The following is a 14,003-nucleotide window of genomic DNA, read 5'->3' as shown; positions in this document are numbered from 1 at the left end:
GCACCAGAGAAGGCTATTTTTAATGTTGTATCTACTACAGTGGATTCCAAGAGGGCACTTTATCCCAGATCAGGATCAACATTTAGATAAAGACTGCAATAAATGACTGATGATGCATTGACATGGTATTGTTGCACCGATTATATTTAATGGAGATAAGTACATGTTTGTATATTTCCTCAGAGAGTTATTCATCTCCTGCATAAAGTAAGATAACAGCCCAGAATGGAACCAGAGCAGCAGAAGCAAAACATAAAGGGTTGCTTTGTTTGGATGGGAACTGGAGCAAGTTGTGTCTGCTCCTGAATCTGAGCAAGTTTGAGTGAAGTCTGTGAAATGTTTTACATAAGGACAACCCTGTCTTACACAGACAGAAGCCGAATGGATTCTCATGTTAAGATACTTAGATAAGATACTTCACTAAGCTAAAAAAGACATACAGAAACACAACTTAAGTGCAATAGAACATGTTTACCCTACTGCAAGATGTCTTTGCATGAAGTAACAAAAACAAAGTAATGTCTTCATAGTGCTAGATGTGTTCAGATACAAATGAGTAAGGCGGATTTTACCTCCATGGTAACTCAAACACATGGACACAGGAACAGCCTCTCTCTCTTTTCCACTCTGTCTTTCCTGGTGCTCATTAACAACCACACAAAGCATCTGTGTCATCGTCCTGATTAGGAGTTAATACGATGCTTCCTCCTTCATCTGGAGGCTAGCGTGGCCTTCAGAGTGATGCCATGATGTCACCTCACTGTTTGTGTTACTGCAGCTTGTGTATCGCACACACACACACAGAAACGCACACACACACAAGGCAAACACGACCTCGGCTACTTCCCTCCATTACCCGTCTTTAGACAGCGCAGCATTGTTTCGGAGCCAAAATTACCACATCAGCAGCCCTCCAAATACACCCCACATCCTTCTCTCCCAACCCGGCGACAATGAGGGAGAAATCCTTCTTTTGGAAGAGGAGAGGGGGGATTTCTTCTCTCTCCAGTTTCCCAGCGTGGTAATAACTGCCGTGAGAGCTTTACTAATTGGCCTCTTAATCTTTTGAAACGGCAGTGGAATCAAGCAATGGAGAGGGTGAGAGGGGTTGGAAAGGAGGATGATAGGTGGAGAGAGAAAGAGAGTAGTTTACCCACAGTGGTTATCTGTCCTTTTGTTTGTGTTACTGTATATTAACCTCTATTTACAGATTCTACATATAATATATGATCTGTATGTGGGGGCCTGGATTGTAGTTTTCAGGTTTCTGTGTGTAGCCTGAGAAGTATAGTTGAATCATGAATCAGCAGTCCTTATGGAGAGCAAAAGCAGGCAGCACGCAATCTGCCACAGTGACATCTTGACTCCCATCTGTGGTGACAATCACATATATATCTCCACTTACAGATATCTGCATGCAAGTGCAACTATCCGGCCACTCTGATGATTAATTTGAACTTAAAGGCACTGTGAGGAGTTTTGAACTGGCTGAGAAACAGACTGAAACTGATACTGATGCTTCTTCATGACCTTTAGAAGCACAAGACCATCAGCAACAACACTGATGCCTGCTCTGTTGACATTTTTAACGCCTGAAACCGCTGTGAGACTGGATGATTGACATCTCACTTCAGAAACAGCATTTATTTGACTGTTTTCATGGAAAATAATCACATTGTGTGATAAATTTGACTGTTGGAAGACAACAGGAAAATGTTTTTGTAGAAAACACTACTTTTGCATGTACAGGACAAGAGATAAGAGGTACCACTTTGTCCACAAGGGGGCGCAAAAATCAATACAAATTAAAAGTTCCTCACAGCAGCTTTAAGTGACAAAAATGCTCGATGCTATGTTTTGGAAGCCAATCCGCTTCCAGCGTTTTTATTTTCAGACTTACAAAAATACACTGATAATGATCGATCTGAATGTGGGAACATAGGCCCGCTCCTGATAAAAGACCTAAAGCTTTTATTTGAACTTTTTACAAATCTGCATCATGTTGTTATTCCAGCAAACTTAACACCCATTAATGTCAAGTAAAATAGTAAGGGTGGAAGCTCTTTGTAACTGTTTACAGTGAAACTGGGACTAACAGAAAAAACAACAACCAAACAGCTAGTGACTAGATGACTAGAGCCTTCGTACGTACCTCAACAAGCCATATTGGCGCCCAATGAACAGGTACTCCAGAATAAGGAAATGACAGCAATTATTTTGCAGACAATTCTGAAGTGTATAATTAAATTTTGCATTAGACTGTCATCCACAAGTTGCTAACTGTACTGCAAACAACGGAGCACATGGAAAGGAAAGGCTTACCTTGAGGTAATTTAACACTAACTACTGGCTTGGTTGTCTGTTGTTTCCAGCGGTATATACTGCTGTCAGATAATAGACGAGGGGTTCTGAGATCAACTGTACATGCACCTATAACACTGGACTCACACCAGATCCGTGTCCGGTCGATCTCCGATCCGCTGCAGTCCGGCTTCGTGCTCTCTTGTCCGTCAACACCCACCAGTTTCAGGACCGCCGGACAGCTGGAGTCATGTGACCAAGGTTTTCCCGCTGCAATCACTGAATCAAGGATTCTCCTCCTCCTCTCATCATCCATGTTGTCTTTATGGTCCTCTGAAAACCTCTGATCTGTTGACTCCAGGCCTGGCTCTGCTCAAAGTCACATTTTGTTGTCATAGTTAAGTTAAAAACGATCTAATGATATCATGGAGTGTTTTATTCTGAAAATTAACCAGATGTTTTAATTTTGTTTCGGTGCCTGACTTCCTGTCCTGCTCCAACTGCTCTGTGCAGATTGAGTCGTTGTGTTCCGGCATCCTGCAAAAATAGAAGTCTTGCGTATCTGATCCGTTGCGTTCCGAGCTGCCGGATCAGAGATGCAGCCAGAACGCAACGGAGCAGATCCAGTGGGAGTTAACACATTGACTAGAATTGAAACCTATCAGATCCAGTGCTGTGACGGATCTGAGACAGACTGGACACAGATCTGGTGGAATTAGGCCATGATTAGTCAGCTGGTGTGTGCAAATGCTTGCCTGTATGCAGATGTGGTTAATGTGTGACAGTGTGCACTTGCAGCACCTTAACATATTAGTGTGTGTTGATATGTAGACTATGTTTTTACAGTCACTTGTTTTTTACCTTGTAGTGTGTGTGCATGATCCTGTACACATACTTGAGAGTGTGGGTGTGTGGTCAGCGGGGTTCACCAACACTTCCTGATGAATCATCGATGGAAAATACAATTAACTCCATCACTGCCTCCCAATTATTTCCGCAGAGGAGATTAAAGTCTCCCAACTGAGAGGATGAACAATCGGGGACGAGTCAAATGTTCCACAGGTCAAACCACCCAGCGGCGCCTGTTTTCACACTCAACACTCATCGTTCCCAAACAGCTGTCAGCTGGGCAAACTCTGTCAATCTACTGAGAGTGGTTTTTGTTTTCATTGTTGCTCTGTCCCAGCTGTTTTTCAATCCCTCTGGTTATGTGGATCATCACCTTATCACATACATCTATTGACAAACATCGTAGGAGGAGGGGATAGAATTGGAGGAAGAGGAAAAGGGAAGAGGTGTTTACTTTTGGCTGCAGCTGGCTGGAAGTGGGAGGTCAGATTGGGGGCACATGAACCAGACAATTAAAATCTGAACCAATTGAACTATTTCTGTGATGCAGATCTTGTGCACCTTATATGAGAGTGAAGTGAGGTTAAATGGAACAAGTGTTCTTCCTGCTGAAGTCACAGAAGGGCTGTTTTTACAGATCTGAGTAACCAGTGCAGTCTGCAGTATTTATAGGCACATGAGAAAAAAACGCCTCACTGTGGCTGAAAATACATCAAATGAAAATGTGCCCTCTGCCCCGATTACTTCTGCTGTTAGAGGTTTCTATTCTCTTTAAGAAGGAAAGTTGAAGCGTCAATCCGTTACTTGAGTGTCATTGCCTTCTTCCCTTTTTGCTTTCACTTCCTTCCCTTATAAACCTGACGTGTGGAAGCCTTTCTTTGTCTTCATCATCTGTAAACACAGAGAAGGTTTATAGACGTTAACATCGGTACAGGAAGTACTCAGGCAGGATCAGTGCTCTGATGTTTCGTCTCGATGCTCAGATAAGAAGGCGGAGATACATCTGTTCCAAACATTCCTTTGTAAAGTTCACTTATATCAGATGTTTTTTCATATTTTGTTTTATAAGCAACATTATAGAAGAAATAAGATACATATATACAGGTAAGTGTGGTTTTCTTGCATGGCTTATATGTGGTCTTAAACAGTGTCACAAGGCCCTGCTTCACATCACAGGCCCGTGCACTATAAACACATCGCCTTGCTCAAGGGCATATCAGTGGTCTTTGTTGATGGACAGAGTGTCACTTTTTTACTGTTCCCTTTTACAATTTCCCATTTTGGTCTCAGGCCTGTTCCTCTATCCTGAAGTAAAGTATCTTATATATATCCCTAAATAATTTAAAGTATACTGAAAGCTGCCCAGGCAGGCTTCACTTATTTGCTATAACCGTAGTTATGAATATGAATAGAATCCTCTGAAGACTCAGTACAATAAAGAAGACATCTCAGAAATTCTTACCCAGTCTCACTGTGTTAATTGCTCATATATCTTGTGGTAAACACTTAATAAATATCACAGTCAGTTTGAACCCAGTAGTTACTTAAATTTAAAAATAATTTGAACTGATTTACTGATCCCACCCATCATACATAAATCTGATCTCAAATCAGCTTGGTATCTTTACAATACGGTACGATATGACCAAGCGGCAACCTCCAGTCTAAAAATATGAGTCAATGCGGAAGTGTTAAAAGCTGCAGTTCATCGAGGATCCGCTTGAGGCTGGCTCCGGAAGTACCGGAAGTCACATACACATGAATGGGGAAAAGACGATCTTTGCAGCATTAATAAACATGTTTACAGCCTGGTACAAAAGATGAGTGTAGTCTGAATAGCTAATTTCTCGATGTCCTCTCACTGTGAGGGGGGTGAATGTTTTTCTAATTTGGCAATTTCGAAGATATTGAGATTACCAGTCTTCCAATGAGAGGCACAGCTGCCCGTGGGAAAACTGCAGCTGTTGGCTAGGAGGCTCAAAGCCCGCCTCTTTACGTCACACTGGCTCGACAGAAGCAATATGGCTGCCGCAGCCGATTGGTCTCAAAACAGCTCTTCAGAAACAGATGGGTGACGTCACGGATACTACATCCATATTTTTTACAGTCTACGGATATGACACAGCAAAACACAGTATGATAGGATATGTTCGATATGACACAATACAATATGTTGCAATACAGCACAATACAATACGATACGACATGACACAGCACGACACTTTATGATAGGATATGTTCGATACGACGTGGTACGATATGTTACAATACAACATGATACGAAACGATATCTAACAATACGATACAATAGGATATGTTTGGTACATCACGTTACAATACGTTACAATACGATATTTTACGATACGATTTGTTACTATACGATACAACACAATACAAACTGATATGTAATGTTACAGTTCGATATTTTACAATACGCATTGTTACGATACGACATGATACGAAATGATATGTTAAGACACAATAAGATATGTATGATATGACATGATACATTATGATACGCTTTGTTACTATACGACACGATACGAAACGATATGTAACAATACAATATGTTATGGTTCGATATGTTTTACATTGTTGTGTTACATTTCTACTCCCTTTCGTTTACCTGAACCACACTCTCCTCATTAAGCCAACACAAATCACCTGTTTCTCATTACCTGCTGCCAGTATTTAAGTCCCGGTTTCAGCTCACTCAGCGCCAGATTGTTCTCTCTGCAAATGCAAGACTCTCCAGCACTTTTCCTCGGACTGATCTCCCGGTTTCGACCCTGCCTGTCCCCGACCTTCCTTCATCGTTTCTGCCCTGGTAACTACCTCAGCCTTCTGTCCCCGACCAAGAGATTTGCCTGCTCCTCTTCTGTTTCCGGCCTGATCCTCCACACAGCGAAACCAGCTTCTCAACAGACATTGTGTGACCTGGTTAGTAAAGACTGTTACCTGCTGTTTCCTCCGGGCTCCAGTGTGCTGCTTTTGGGTTCACCCTCACACCCGTTATAGATACAATAGAATATGATAGAATATGATGCAATATTGCCCCTTTGGGGAAATTTGTCTTGATACAAGTGCAGGACATGCTAAACTTCCTTCACTATAATAGCAATATTTTCTAAACACTGAAAACCAACAACATCCCACATGCAAACAGAGAATCAAGTACCAAAGGAAACCTCAAACTATGTTTATTGCGCATTACTCATATTGTTAAAAAGCTGCACAAAACATAAAGAAGTAGAAGAGATCTTTCTGCAGCTTCAAATCACACTTCTACTCACAGACAGTTTGGAGCAATTCCATTATATCTGAAGGATTTTCTTTTATTTTGCCTAAATATTCTGTTTCACCACATAAAACAGTCTTAGTTTGCACTTTGAATATCTTCTCAGAAATGATTGCACTTTAACTTGCATGAAAAACATCACAACTATTATTGTATCCTAAGATTGTTTACTACAAGTGATCCTGCAGTGAATGTTTTTAAATATTAATCTTAGCAAATAGCAAAGTTAGAAGTTTGTGAAGTTTTTATGAAGATTTGCACTTATTGGCTGCTTTCCAGTTTGGTATTTAATGCCAAGTAAATCTCATGCAGAATGGTGGGAGGTCCAGCACTTACTGTATGCCCCCTTCCAGTTAAGCTGGCCCTCTGTCTTCATGTGTTCACACAGTACAAGGGCCCTGTGTTTCCTTTCCCAAACAGACCTAAATAAAGCATTCTCTCAGAGCCTTGTGGCCTGAGATGAACAGACGGGCGGGGGTGGTGGGGGTGTGTGTGGGGGGGTAGCATTACATGTAGGTAAATGCCGGCATATTTGAGATGGTAATCCAGGATAAATCTGCAGTTGGCTGATGACCAAACATTCATGCGTAGCACAATAGGTTTTGGCAGGTGCCCAGTCGTAGACTTACTCTGGGTTTTACGGTGAAATCCATTCTGACTTTTTTTTAAAAAAAGCTTTATTAATTAATGTTGGCTGGATTGAAGAGTGAAGGGAGGAAAAATGTGTAAAAAGAGATTTTTCCACCATGTGCCTGGTTTTGTAAAAGAAAGAAATTAATGGGGATAGCCCTTAACCCCCACCCTCCTCATAAAAGTTTTTATCCCCTGCAGGATTAACTTTTATTGGCTCCCTGTTTCTTAAACACTCTGTGTGTTTTATTTCTGCTCATATCTCCAACACCCTCCTCAAATCTGACTCATATTTTCATCTTACTTTAATCCCATTGGTGCCATTCTCCTTTCCCACAGGACAGCAGCTTGGGTTGGAGAGCTGTTTGTATTAGGAATGCCAAACACTCCTGAAGTGCTCCAGTGAAAGCTCTCCAAACTCAAACATGATGCGTTCCCTGGGTTGTTATAAATAAACTCCATAAAATTAACTTCTCTGCTTTGACAGTTGTGTGAGATAAAAAAAAGAGAAAGGAGGACAATAAAGAAAGCTTATTCAGTGCCCCGCCTCTTTCAACTTTCTTTACTAAAGGTTCATAAATCTTTAAAGCTCTATTATGCAAGAAGTTGTATTTTTGCCTCTTGGTGCGCCTATAGTTTATAGCTACAAGATGCTAACTCCTCTAATTCTGTCTTAATGGACAAACTCTGCCTATGTCTAAACGTGTATGTTGACAATTCTTCAAACATGACCAAACATCAAGCAAGTTCAAAAACACAAGACAGAGCAGGACAGCTGATATAACTAACTGGTTAAGCGATACGATAGCATAGGATATTTGGCTAACTTTAAAGATAATATCACAACACAGCATTGATATATTACAAGACACATATAATGATACGTCACCATCTCTGATTAAGTGGAGAAAACAAAATTCATTTTGTAGGAGCCAAATCTTGAACCCATATTAAAGCTGCTGTGAGGAACTTTTGTTTTGTATCGATTCTGGCGCCCCCCTTGTGGACAAAGTGATACCTCTTATCTCTTGTCCTATACATGCAAAAGTAATGTTTTCAACATAAACTTCATCCTGTTGTCTTTTAACAGTCAACTTTATCAGGCAATGTGATTATTTTCCATGAAAACAGTCAAATAAAGGCTGTTTCTGAAGTGAGATGTCCATTATCTGGTCTGACACCCACCCCCTCAGGGCGGTTTCAGGCATTAAAAATGACAACAGAGAAGGTGTTAGTGTTGTTGCTGATGGTCTTGTTTGCTATTGAAGGTCATAAAGAGGCATCGGTATCATTTTCAGTCTGTTTCTCAGCCAGTTCAAAACTCCTCACAGGGCCTTTAAATTCCTAAGGAGAAATATTTTAGTTTTGCCCTTTTTGTAGGTGTCATAGAAATGTGGTTTTGTTTCACAGAGATGTAACAAGGAACATGTTTCTAGTCTGTAAATTAAATATACAGAAATATAAAGACTGTGAAACAAGAGCACAATATTCACATTTCTTAATAAAAAAAAGGCACATTTCAAAATAAGTGCACTTTTTTATATAATTCAATTTGCTTTATTGGCATGAACAAAGACATGTTATTGCCAAAGCACATAAATTCATACACATACATTACATATATATTCATAACATATTATATTCATTACATATTACATTTTAGAGCTTGACCGCCATAACCAACTCATCTATGTAGACCTGTTAGTTTTTATGTTAACCCGTATGGTTTCAATGTCAACAACTAGCGGGGTCGTTTTCAGTCAGCTCCCATTCGTCTGTCACCTTCAATTAAACTTCTGCCACATGAGCACTGCTGCAAGTCTATGTTTGGTGCTAGAGAATTGATAATTGTATCACACATGTGAGTACAATGATATACTGTCAAATACATATTTTGTCCCAGCCCCACATGAACATTATGTGTATTTGGCATTTTAAAAAACACAACTTTTTAAACCACTTTAACTCAAGTTACGACTCAGCACTCTCAATAAGTTTACTGTTTAGGAGGGTATTCCACACAAACATGAATAATGCATCAATTCTTACAATGATTGGCTCAGTTTTACCCAAATGAACTGCCAGACTTCACTTTATGTATACTAAGGATGGAACATGATTTTCAAATGCTCTTTTCATTCACTCATTAAAAATTGAAGAGTTAATGCAAATATTATCTAATTTTGTACTATTTTCATCGTTTTCACTGGTGCCTTGTTGTAAAATGCTATTCCTGCCAGACAGTGGCTATAGAGCGTCTTAAAGCTGTTTGCTAACAGCATTAAATAACAGAAGAAGAAGAATCTAACTTCATTAAAAAGTGAAAGAAGTCAGAAACAATAGGTACAGTCACTGGGAATGTGTAGTGGTGTGAGATTCAGAAACAGAAACTAATACATCAGGGTGCTGTGTCGCAGAAACACAGACATAAAGGTTGAGACAGACGCTGACAGTGCCCGCTACCAGCAGCACCTTCTCCCGCTCAATAACGTATAATCCCCAGAAGATGCCAGTGATTATTGAATAGTATTTTAGCTTGAAATACCCATCCCTACTCTACAGTATACTGTGTTACTTTCCCACTGTAAGTTAGCACTGCAGAAAAAAAGTGGAACATGAAGTTTGTCTCCACTCTGTCTTTAACAGTCACACTTGAGATGTTGACAGCAGGGAGCTTGACTGGTCCAGAGACAGACAACAGCCACAGAAGAGAAAAAAAGAAATCAGAACAGGATGAGTGGGATGCTTCAGAGCTGCTGCCAGGAGGAAGTGACAGCGTCACGGCACGAGTGTGTCGCCATTCAAGATCCGAATCGGTTCTGACCCATTTCCCCTCCATCATTCCGGTTCTTTGTCTGTGTGTGTGTGTGTGTGTGTGTGTGTGTGTGTGTCTGTGTGTGTCTGTGTGTGTCTGTGTGTCTGGAGCACTGAAGCCGTTCAGGAGAGGCGGAGGCAGAGACAGAGGTGGAGTTCTGTTGTGATGGTATTAGCCTCTGTCAGGCTAAATGGGCTTTAATTGGTGGTGTGTTTGGTCCAACACAGCCAGGATTTTCTCCACACACACGCAGACGAGCACACAGACATACACCCCACTCTTACAGTCTCTCAGCCTCAGAGTCTTATCAGTCCTTCTTCTTCTCAAGTTCTTTTACCTCTCCTTCTCTTTCTGATTTTTTCTCCTCTCCTTTCCTCCTTCCTTTGTCTTCACAGGAAACAGAGAGATAAAGTCAGATTAACTTCTTTAAGATTACTTTGTGTGTGTTGGTGGGATGAAGGAGCCTGCTTAGATTGCTGTGCATGTGTTTGTGCGTACATGAGAAAATCGAGACGGACAAAGAGAGACTAAATGTGTACGTGCTTGTTCGAATGCTTGAGGCTGGATTTCCAGATTCCAGCGCTGCTTTGTTAAGCTTTAGCTTTGAAAAGTCTTTCTCATTCCCTCAACAATTTCCTTCACTTACACAGAGAGATGGATCAATATAAACTGCTTTTCATAATGCATACTGAAGGATGCATACTGAAGGATGTGGTAATGCATGTTACAAATCACACATGTTTGAAAAGTTGCAACTATAACCATCTTAAAGAAGGACGTGCTGTCTGGGATTGTCCTTCAAGCTGACTGTTGATTCCATTTAAAGGAGTTTGCGACCTGCATTACCTGCTACAGCCCCCTGCAGCCCTGACCAGGTGGTGGAGATGATGGATGGATGAGTTCTTGATATTTTATGCCAATGTATGAAATATTCTAGAACATCTTGGGGAGTTTTGCTTCTTCACAGTCTGAAGTTTCTGTCAGCAAACAGAGGCGATTGGCATGGATAGGTCTCAGGAGGCAGGCCATGAGATTAAACGTATGCTCTGAAAGCTACAGTGGGATGTTTTTAACATGATGATGAGAAGCAATATAGACCTAACCCAATAATAACAGTTTCTGCATTTATCAGTGCTGCTTGAAAACGTACAAATGTGCAGACTTACTCACTGTTCTCGTCTTGAAACTGATTTCAAACTGATTTCATTCTTTCCTCAAATTTGAATATTTGTATTCATCCTATTACAAGTTATACTCTTTTATGGTTGCACTGGTGGCATGCATAGACTGTATAAATAATGGACGTAGTGTCCGTGACATCGCCCATCTGTTTCTGAAGCGTTGTTTTGAAGCCAAGCCTCGGTGGGAGCCGTATTGGAAATGTTGAACTCAACATAACTGCTGTCGAGCGAGTGTGATGTAAAGAGGCGGGCTTAGAGCCTCCTAGCCAACAGCTACAGTGTTTCTGCCTGTCAATCAAGCAAGCTGTGCCTCTCATTGGAAGACTTGTGATCTTAATATCTTCCAAATTGCAGCGTTATGAAAAAATTCACCCCCCCGTACAGTGTGTGCCGATAGAGAAATGAGCTATCCAGACTACACTCATTTTTTCAACCAGGCTGTAAACATTGTTTATTTCTGCTGTAAAGATCGTCTTTTTTGAATTTGTGTGTATGTGGTTTCCGGGACTTCAGATGAACTACACTTTTTAACACTTCTGCATTGGCTTCAATTTTCTTGGACGGAGGTTGCCGCTTGGTCACATGTTGAAAAATGTCTTCTACCCGCCTACTCAGTCACAGTAAATCTTCATGGATACTTCCTGATGTGTTCTCACATCAGCTCAACTCCACACAGACATTTTAGTAGGAGCTGAGCACGGAAAGGTCTGGGCAAAGTTGGGGGGGAAATTTTAGCTGTTTGCATTCACACATCATCAGAATCACAAAGCAGACTATAATTGCAGCGATTGAACGATAGTTAAAGTATACAACTCCATCTACATGAAAGGAAGGAGCTGGTCGAGACTGCTCTGAGTGCTAACTTAGCTAACCCTAACCCTTTGAAGAAAGAGAACCCTGTGCACAAAGATCTCCGAAGATAACCATGGGAGATTCACATGAGATTTGTTCAAATCATGACATCACATATTACTGAATCTCCATTAAAGGGCATAAGAAATGTAACACTCTTGTTTTGGTTGCTGGGGTGTTTTCTGTCCCTTTCCAAAGTTTGCGGGTCAGATTTAGGGTCCAAAAGGGTCATAATTCATAATTCATAATTTGTCATATTAATCAGAGAAACAGTGGTTAACTCCATGATGACTCTGTAACATGGCAACAGGAGGAGGGTCCTGAAGTGCTTTAAAGTGCCTTAAAGAGACAGTAGCTGAAATAGGCATCGTTAAAGACACCAGTCTGAAAAAAGTTAATTATTTTCTTAGCTCTTAATCATGGAAAGCTACTGTAAAGCTACAAGAAGGACAATACAAAGCCTAAAACATGAGCATCATACCCCCTCTTTAAATCTTTGAACTGGTGGAGTTTATGTCAGCTTGCAAAAATTAAGTCTGTTGTTTATTGTTACTTTTTACTGCTGCTGTCTTCTTGTATAACTGCTGTATAAAAACAATATCAAACTCAAGGAGGTTGTGATGTTGAACTGAACATCAGCACTGATGTAAGTCTAAGTTGTGTCTGATATTCAGTTCACCATCACTCCCTCTCATGTGATATTGATTAGAAACACTCTAACACACACAACGGAACACACTCAGAAACACAAACACTGACACACATTGATGAGAAGAGGAGGATGATTTAACTGAAACATGGACCTTCAACTTTAGCTACAGTACAAATGACCCTCCATGGAGACAGATAATTATCAGAGAGTAGCTCTGAGAGACAGAAGATCACAGATTATCATCACTTGTATATTACATAACAATGTTTGTACTCTAAGTTGCATTTTCTTGCTTTATTCATAGTTATTATGGCTCCCTTTCCATTTCAGAATTAGTTTTAAGAGTTTAACGTTTGTTTTTAAGTCACTAAATGGTCTGGCACCTCAGTACATCTCTGGCCTCACACACATCTACGTAGTGGCGGTTCTGGGGAGGGGCCAACAGGGGCCAGTGCCCCTGTAAAACTGAACCTGGACACCCCTGTGCTCCCCCCCCGCCCCCTCCACCAAACAAATATTATACAATAAAAAAAGCTTCGGTATCGCGCTAATGTTACAGGTGGAACACGTGTGTGTGGCACTTGGTTCCAGTCCCTTAGAGTGCTAAGGGACTCATGTTGACTGCATCTACGCCCCCTCCAGAGCACTGAGGTCTGCTGATCAGATGCGTCTTGCCATGCCAAAAAGACGACAAAAGACACGGGGTGACCGAGCTTCTTCAGCAGTAGCTCCTAACCTGTGGAATGAGCTTCCCACCGAAGTCAAAATGCCCCCCCCCCTGGATACTTTTAAATCACGTCTTAAAACTCATTTTTACTCCTTGGCTTTTAATACAGCATGGGAGTTTGTGTTGGTCTCTGTTTGTCTTTTAATTTGTTGTGCAGCACTTCGGTAACCTTGTTGTTTTTAAAATGTGCTATATAAATAAAATGGATTAGATTGGATTGGATTATTTTAAAGATGAGGTGAAAATTGGCATAAGAAAATGTTTGCAAGATAAAAACCATCAAAGCACTCTTGGCCCCAGCCTGGCCCCCCGGTAAAATTGGTCTAGAACAGCCACTGCATCTACGCCCCCTCCAGAGCACTGAGTTCTGCTGATCAGATGTGTCTTGTCGTGCCAAAAAGTCAACAAAAGACGAGGGGTGACCAAGCTTTTTCAGTGGTAGCTCCTAACCTGTGGAATGAGCTTCCCACCCAAGTCAAAATGCCCCCACAACCCTGGATACTTTTAAATCACGTCTTAAAACTAATGTTAACTCCTTGGCTTTTAATACAGCATGAGAGTTTGTGTTGGTCTCTGTTCGTCTTTTAATTTACTGCATTTTAAATCTTACTGTTATTTATTTCTACTGTTTGTATTTGTTGTGCAGCACTTTGGTAACCTTGTTGTTTTTAAATGTGCCATATAAATAAAATGGATTG

The sequence above is a fragment of the Notolabrus celidotus genome, chromosome 7 (genome assembly GCF_009762535.1).
Source record: "Notolabrus celidotus isolate fNotCel1 chromosome 7, fNotCel1.pri, whole genome shotgun sequence".
Classification (NCBI taxonomy): Eukaryota; Metazoa; Chordata; class Actinopteri; order Labriformes; family Labridae; genus Notolabrus; species Notolabrus celidotus.
This window is presented reverse-complemented; position numbering follows the sequence as displayed.